Here is an 8,288-nt window from a genome sequence, read left to right as displayed (position 1 = left end):
TTTAGTTATTTTTCTCTTTCATCATTAAATTAAAAAATAAAAAAAAATATCTTTTCTATTTTTATCTTAACTTGATTTTCAAAATTTAAAAAAAAAAAATTCAGATTTCAATATCAAACTTTTCATCTTATCTTATCTTAGCTTTCAATTTTCAAAAATCAAATCTTTTCAAAATAAAAAATCTTATCTTTTTCAAAATTTTATCTTATCTTATTTTAAACTTCAAAATTTAAAAATTCAAAATTCAAACTTCAAATTTCAAAATCTTATCTTTTTCAAAATTCAAACTTAAAAAAAAATTAATCTTTTTCAAAATCAAATTTCAAAATCTAAAATTTAAATTTCACATTTCAAGTTTCAAATTTTGATATTTTCAAATCTTAAATTCAAATCTCTTCTTAATTACTTATCTTCTCTCTCTTCTTTTTCAAAACTTCCTAACTAACTTCTCTCTAATTTTCGAAAATTCTCCTCTTCTTCTCTATCTTCTATTTTCGAAATTTAATAACTAAAGTTTAAATTCTTTTTAATAAAGTAATTTTAATTTCAGTTTAAATAAATAAATAAAATGAAAACAAAAATATTTTTTTAACTCTTATTCATCTCTTCTACTTATATTTCTACTTCTATTTTTATTCCTTCTTCCTCTTCTTCTATCTTCATTCACTATGAACCCAAGTGGGAATGAAGAGTTCAGAAGAACTCTGGGATCTTATACAAGTCCCACTACTGACTTCTATGGAAGAATTATCAGTATACCTCACATCAGAGCTAGTAGCTATGAAGTGAACCCTCAACTCATTACTCTAGTGTAGCAGAACTGCCAGTATTCTGGACTTTCTCAAGAAAAACCTACAGAATTCCTGGCAGATTTCTTAAAGATTGCTGACACAGTACACAGTGGGGGAGTAGACCAAGATGTCTATAGATTGTTGCTTTTTTCTTTTGTTGTAAAGGACCAAGCAAAAAGGTGGTTGGATAACCAGCCTAAAGCTAGTTTAAAAACTTGGAAACAGTTAGTGGACAAGTTTTTAAACCAATACTTCCCCTCAAGGAAGATGACCCAGCTGAGGCTGGACATCCAAGGCTTCAAACAAGGAGATGGTGAATCCCTTTATGATGCCTGGGAGAGGTATAGGAGGATGCTAGGAAAATGTCCCACTGAAATATTTTCAGAATGGGTACAGTTAGACATCTTCTATTATGGATTTTCTGACATGGCTAGAATGTCTTTGGACTATTCTGCTGGTGGTTTCTTACACATGAAAAAGACCATTCAAGAAGCTCAAGAGCTTATTGAAATAGTTGCCATTAATCAGCATCTGTACTCGGCCACTGAGACTTCTATAAAAGGAGAGGTTAAGGCAGTAGCTACTGAACCTAACCCTCTAGAACAGGATGGTACATTGACTCAGCAGCTGCATGCCTTTGCCCAGCAACTACTGGACTTACAAGAGGCTTTGCAAGAAACTCAGGCTTCTAATAGGAATGTAGAAGCCCAGCTGAGTCAAACAAGGTAGCAATTATCTAAGCAGATAACAGAAGAATGCAAGGCCATTCAACTAAGGAGTGGGAGATCTTTAAACACCCAACCTCAGTACAATAAGAAGGGAACCTAGGTCTCTGCACAGGATAGTTCCGGGCATTCAAACGCCCAGGAAGGTATCCCTCTTGGCATTGAACACCAGGAAAGGGCAGAGAATGGGCGTTCAAACACCTAGGAAGGTACCCCTCTTGGTGTTGAATGCCAGGAGAGGGCAGAAATTAGGCGTTCAAATGTCCAAGGGGACAGTAGCATGGGCGTTGAATGCCCATGCAAAGGAGGTCAGTTAGTCACTGATAACAACCTTCCTAAGTAAGCTAGTAATCCTCCTTCTAACTCATATGGCATTTGGCCTTCATCAACCAAGGTTGATGAATACAAGGTTAAGATGCCATTTCCTCAGAAACTCTGTCAAGAGAAAAGGGATAAACAGTTTGCCTGCTTTGCGGGGAACCTCAGAACATTAGAGATAAAGATCCCTTTTGCAGAAGCGCTTGAAAAGATACCTTCTTATGCAAAGTTCATGAAGGACATTCTAAGTCATAAGAAGGATTAGAGAGAGACACAAACAATCCTCCTCACTGAAGAGTGCAGTGCAATCATACAAAATAGCTTACCAAAGAAGCTTAAGGATCCTGGAAGCTTCATGATACAATGCTCTCTAGGTGATGCTTGTACAAGGACAGCTCTATGTGACCTTGGAGCAAGCATTAACCTAATACATGCTTCTTTAATAAAGAAGCTTTGCTTGACTGATGAAGTCAAACCAACCCGCATATGCCTTCAAGTTGCTGATGGGTCCATTAAGATACCATCAGGAGTAATTGAAGACATGATTATCAGGGTTGGACTCTTTGCCTTCCCCACTGACTTTGTGGTATTGGACATGGAAGGGCACAAGAGTGTATCCCTTATCCTCAGAAGACCCTTCTTAGTTACAGGACGGACCCTCATTGATGTTGAAAAAGGGGAAGTAACCCTGAAAGTCAATGAGGTAAAGTTCGTACTGAATGCTGTCAAGGCTATGCAGCATCCCAACATTCCTGAGGAATGCATGAGCATTAACCTCATTGATTCCCTGGTGAAAGAGGTCAACATGGCTGAAAGCCTTAAGGAATGGCTAGATGATATCCTTGATGATATCCAGCCTGATTCAGAGGAAACCTCTGAGGAAAAGGAGAAGTCTCCAAAGCTTGAGCTTAAGCCATTACCTTCCTCCCTGAAATATGCATTTCTGGGAGAAAGAGACACCTATTCTGTGATCATAAGCTCTGACTTAGAGCCACAGGAAGAAGAAGCACTAATTAAAGTACTCAAAGCACATAGGACTTCCCTTGGGTGGACTGTAAGTGACCTTAAGGGCATTAGCCCAGCCCGATACATGCATAAAATTCTGCTGGAGGATAATGCCAAACCAGTAGTTCAACCACAAAGGTGTTTGAATCCAGCTATGAAGGAAGTGGTACAGAAGAAAGTCACTAAGCTCTATGAGGCTGGGATCATTTATCTCATTTCTAATAGCCCCTGGGTGAGCCCTGTCCAAGTTGTTCCTAAGAAGGGAGGGATGACAGTGGTTCATAACGAAAAGAATGAGCTGATCCCTCCAAAATTCAATTATGACTTCCCCCCTTCACTCCTCTTGATTTCTCCACTATGCATGCTTTTCCCTTCACTCCTTTGATCCATTCCTAGCATTTTCAACCTGAAATCACTAACACTCACATCAAGGCATCTAGTGACTCAAAGGTGAATTAAAATTAACCAATTAAAGGCCTAAAAAGCATGTTTTCACTCTTAAGCACAAATTATGAGAAATACATGAAACCATGCCATTTCATGGAATAAATGTGGGAAAAGGGTGATAAAATTCCCTAAATTCAGCATAGAATGCACCACCAAATAGTAGTGCATCAGGACCTCCCTAAGGAGGAAGATCTCTAACTCCTTGGGATGCTTGGGTTGTGAGTGGTCCAATGACTTAGGCTCCTTGACAATTTCTTCTTCTTCATGTCCCTCATCAGGCTCATCTATTTGCTCTTCAATTAGGTCACAACCAAAGATAGAATATATAAGTGCTGGCTTCTTAGATCCATCCAAAGTGAATTTCACTACTTTTCCATTGGCTTCAAAAGAGTAAGCCCCCGAAAATGCATCCAACTTGAATCGAGACGTCTTCAAAAATGGTCTCCCAAGGAGAATAGAGGATGGCTTGTCCGAATCAATTGGAGGAGTCTCCAAAATGTGAAAATCTACCGAAAATAGCAACCCTTAAATATTGACCAATACATTCTCTGTAATTCCTACAACCGACACAATACTCGTGTCCGCCAACACAAATCTCGCTCTGGACCTCTTTAATGGTGACAAGTTCCACTTTTTATAGATAGGAAGGGGGCATAATGCTTACACAAGCTCCCAAATCACACATGCAATCTATGAACTCCATCCCACCAATCACACAGGTTACCAAACAAGGACTGTGATCATTATACTTTTCCAGAATGAGAGAGGAAATATAGTCATTCACCGGACTTCTGTTTAGCTCACCAATCTTGTCCTTATGAGTGCGAACATCCTTTAGGAATTTGGCATACTTTGGAACTTGTTTGATGGCTTGAAAAAGAGGAACGGTAACTTCCACATTCTTGAAGATCTCCACCATATTGGGCTCAAAGTCTTCATGCTTCTTAGCCTTTTTAGCCACCGTTAGGAAAGGGATTGGTGTAGGCTCTTCAAGAGGGTTCTTCCTTTTGGGCTCCTTGACCTTCAATAGATCCTTCTCTTCTTTTGCAATAACCTCCATCTCACCCCGAACCACCTCCACTTTTTCTTCCATTTTTTCATTGTGGGGTTCCTTGCTCAAACTTGTAGGCTCAAGACTAACTTCATCTAATTTGGTACCGCTCCGAAGGGTGATAGCATTGATGATTTCCTGGGGACTTGGTTGAGGTTGAGAAGGTAGACCACTAGATGTGGAAGCTTGGTGGCTATTGTGAGTGTTTGAAGGAGAAAGAATCAAACGGGATAAAGCGTCGGCAATGGTTGCCATGTACGTTTCTTGCTTCTTATGAAACTCCCTTTGCTCTTGCATGAAACTCTGAAGTGCAGCATTCATAGGAGATTGGTTTGAAGAGGAAGGTTGACTATTTTGAAGGAGGGTAGTCCTAGTGTCTAGTGGTTGATATCTTGGGATTTGGTTGAGGTTGGGAATGTGGTTATTGATTGGGTTGGGCATGAGGAGGGCTTTATGGTTGATATGGTGGATAGCGAGACTTCACTTATGGCCTTCGATTGGGTATTCCTTTTCCTTAAATGTTGGGTTGAGTCCGCCAAGTCCGCAATGACTTCCCAAGCATCTTCTGCGGTTTTGTTCTTAGTAAGAGATTCTTCACTTGAGGCATCAATGAGGAGCTTATCTTAAGGGACCAAACCTTGGAAAAAATAGCTTATGAGCTCCAATTCATTAACGCGGTGGTGAGGACAAGATTCTAACAACTTCTTAAACCTTTCCTAATATTCATAAAGGGTTTCTCCATCCCTTTGCATAATACATAAAATTTCTTTCCTTAGATGATCCGTCTTTTGAGGTGGGAGATACTTCTCAAGAAACTCCTTGCGCAACAAATCCCAATTAGAAATCACTTCCTCAGATTGGGTGTAAAACCATTCTTTCTCCTTTCCTTCCAAGGAGAAAGGGAAAGCAAGTTGATCACAATCAAAATTTCTAAACCATTGTAATTCTCATCCATCAAGTTTTTGGTGCCATTGCCGGGGACACAAGTGTAATGAGTGCTATAATTTTGATTGTTATGAATATGTAAATAGTGTGAATACTTGATTTTTGTTTTGTCATTTGACACTAATTAGTAGATGGCACCTCTATCTAACTAGTAGTTGTAACTATTGTTTTTACTTGTATAGTTTTATGTAAGTAGTGATAGTTAGGACATATATTGATTTGTTTATTACCTTTGTTAATACAATTGAACCTTATATTTTCTTTTCACCATGAGCTATCACCCTTTTGGCTTGGAGTTTGGTTGTTATCATGTTGTAGGGGATGACAATATCAACATTGGGTCGCCTCAAAGTATGAGAGGCCAAACTGAGAGAGGGTCGCAAGCAAGCAATTCTTGGCAACAAGGACCTTCGAATGGACCCTATGATCCCAATGCCTATCAACCTCTCATACCTAGTGGAATACACCATCATTATAATCTTTTCCCTCCACATGTTCATGCTCCGTACCCTCTACATGAGCCACAACCACTAAGCTCTCAAGCCCCTTTGTCATTCCAACCACCAACTCCCCTTCATTCACCTTACCAACCACCATACTTGGAGCAACCTAACCTTCACCATTGGTGCACGAAATTGACTCCGCAATATTCGCACAGATAGACCGACAAGTGCACCGGGTCGTCCAAGTAATACCTCAGGTGAGTGAGGGTCGATCCCTGGTGCGGTATTTTACAACCACACTTACTAACCGGCAAGTGCACCGGGTCGTACCAAGTAATACCTTACGTGAGTAAGGGTCGATCCCATGAGGATTGATGGATTAAGCAACAATAGTGTTTGATAGGATTAGTTAGACAAACAGAAAAGAGTATTTGAATATTCAATCGTGCAGAAATTAAAATAGTAAAGTAAATAAATTGGGAAGAAAATATGGAGAAAATAGTTAAGGTTTCAGAGTTATCTATTTTTCCTGATTAATTTTTCTTACTAACTATTTTAATCATGTAGGATTTAATTTATGGCAAACTATATGTGACTAGACCCTAATTCCTTAGACCTTCCTAGTCTCCTCTAAAATTCATCAACAGCCAATTCCTTGTTTAATTAATTCCAATTAGAGGGTGATAATCAATTTCTAGTTTATATGCCACAAAAATTCTAATTACCCAAAAATAAAAGGATTATATGTCACGTATCCCGTTAAATCCAAATAATTAAAATTTAGGAGAAATTGTTTTCAAGCTGTTGTTCAAGTAAAGAGCTTTTCCAAGTTTTATAGGAACTCAAATAGAAAGAGGGTCATACTTCCGTTCCACCCAAATTCATAAAATAAAGAGCGAAAATAATTCTTAAATTATAAATCCATACATAAATTAAAATAGAAAAAGCAATAAAATTAATCCATACTAATAGACAGAGCTCCTAATCTTAACAGTGGAGGTTTAGTTGCTCATAGAAAAGAGAAAATAAGGATTCAGGTAAAAATGTACAGAGTTCCAATCTGATGCCATTGGATCCCTTTTTATATCTAATCCTAATAAATTTAAAATCTAATATTTAAAATTAAACTTAAAATAATATCTTTTCCTAATTTAAGATTTGAATTTAAATTCGAATTAATTAAAATAATCAAGTCTTCAATGGATGGATGGGGACCACTTGATTTGTTCATTCTGCAGCTTCTAATTTGTATTTTCTGAGCTGGAAACTGGGTTAAAACAGCCCAGAAATCGCCCCCAGCATTTTTCTGCGTTTTCTGCATGTGGCGCATGTGACGCGTCCGCGTTGTCCACGTGTTCGCGTCATTTGTGCAGATTCCATTCCATGCGTTCGCGTTAGGCACGCGATCGTGTCATTGTGATTTCCTCTATTCCGCGCGGTCGCGTGAGCCATGCGTCCGCGTCGGTATTCGCTGGCCATCTCCTTGGCTTCTTCTCTTTCTCTGCAGAAACTCTATCAAATTCCGCCAAATGCTACCTAAAATAAACAGTATTGCACAGAACTCAAAATAGCATCCATAGTGGCTAAAATATAATTAATTCTTAATTAAACTCAACAAATTAGATGCAAATTCACTAGGAAAAGATAGACAAGATGCTCACGCATCACAACACCAAACTTAAACTATTGCTTGTCCTCCAGCAACCAAAACTAATATAAGCTTAGGATGTGAATTTGCATGAGAATGAGAGTTCGGTTAAGCTCATGTCTCTTCTTATAGTGGGGTTTACAACTGCAATCCTAAATAGTTTTGGCATCTCACTTTATCCTTTGAAGTTCAGAATGATTGGCATCCATAGGTACTTAGAATTCAGATAGTGTTATTGACTCTCCTAGTTCAGTATGTTGATTCTTGAACACAGCTACTTTACTGACCCTAAGCATTTTGTTTTCCAGTATTACCACCGGATACATAAATGCCACAGACACATAACTGGGTGAACCTTTTCAGATTGTGACTCAGCTTTGCTAGAGCCCCTAGTTAGAGGTGCCCAGAGTTCTTAAGCACACCCTTTTTGCTTTGGACCACGACTTTAACCGCTCAGTCTCAAGCTTTTCACTTGACACCTTCACGCCACAAGCAAATGGTTAGGGACAGCTTGATTTAGCCGCTTAGGCCAGGATTTTATTCCTTAGGGCCCTCCTATCCATTAATGCTCAAAGTCTTGGATCCTTTTTACCCTTTGCCTTTTAGTTTAAAGTGTTATTGGCTTTCTCTGCTTTCTTTTTCTTTTTCTTGTTTTTCTTTATTTTATTAAATTTATTTTTCGCAAGCTTTATGTTTTTCACTGCTTTTTCTTGCTTCAAGAATCAATTTTATGATTGTTCAAATTATCAATAACATTTTTCTTTTCATCATTCTTTCAAGAGTTAACAATTTTAACATTCATAAACTTCACTATCAAAAATTATGCACTGTTCATGTCATGCATTCAGAATCACAGAAAATACCACCACAATTAAGTAAATAAGACTATTATTCAATATAGACCCACTTTCTCAT

General features: G+C 38.2%; 1 non-coding gene across 1 annotated transcript; it reads left to right on the top strand.

Annotated features, from left to right (window-relative positions):
* Window positions 1–5,009: 5,009 nt before the first annotated feature.
* On the top strand, window positions 5,010–5,115 carry LOC112724369 (small nucleolar RNA R71). Its single transcript, XR_003163534.1, has one exon. It is a non-coding gene; the product is annotated as a small nucleolar RNA R71 (small nucleolar RNA).
* The last annotated feature ends 3,173 nt before the right edge of the window (window positions 5,116–8,288 follow it).

The sequence above is a fragment of the Arachis hypogaea genome, chromosome 11 (assembly GCF_003086295.3).
Source record: "Arachis hypogaea cultivar Tifrunner chromosome 11, arahy.Tifrunner.gnm2.J5K5, whole genome shotgun sequence".
NCBI classification, from domain to species: domain Eukaryota; kingdom Viridiplantae; phylum Streptophyta; class Magnoliopsida; order Fabales; family Fabaceae; genus Arachis; species Arachis hypogaea.
This window is presented reverse-complemented; position numbering and strand designations above follow the sequence as displayed.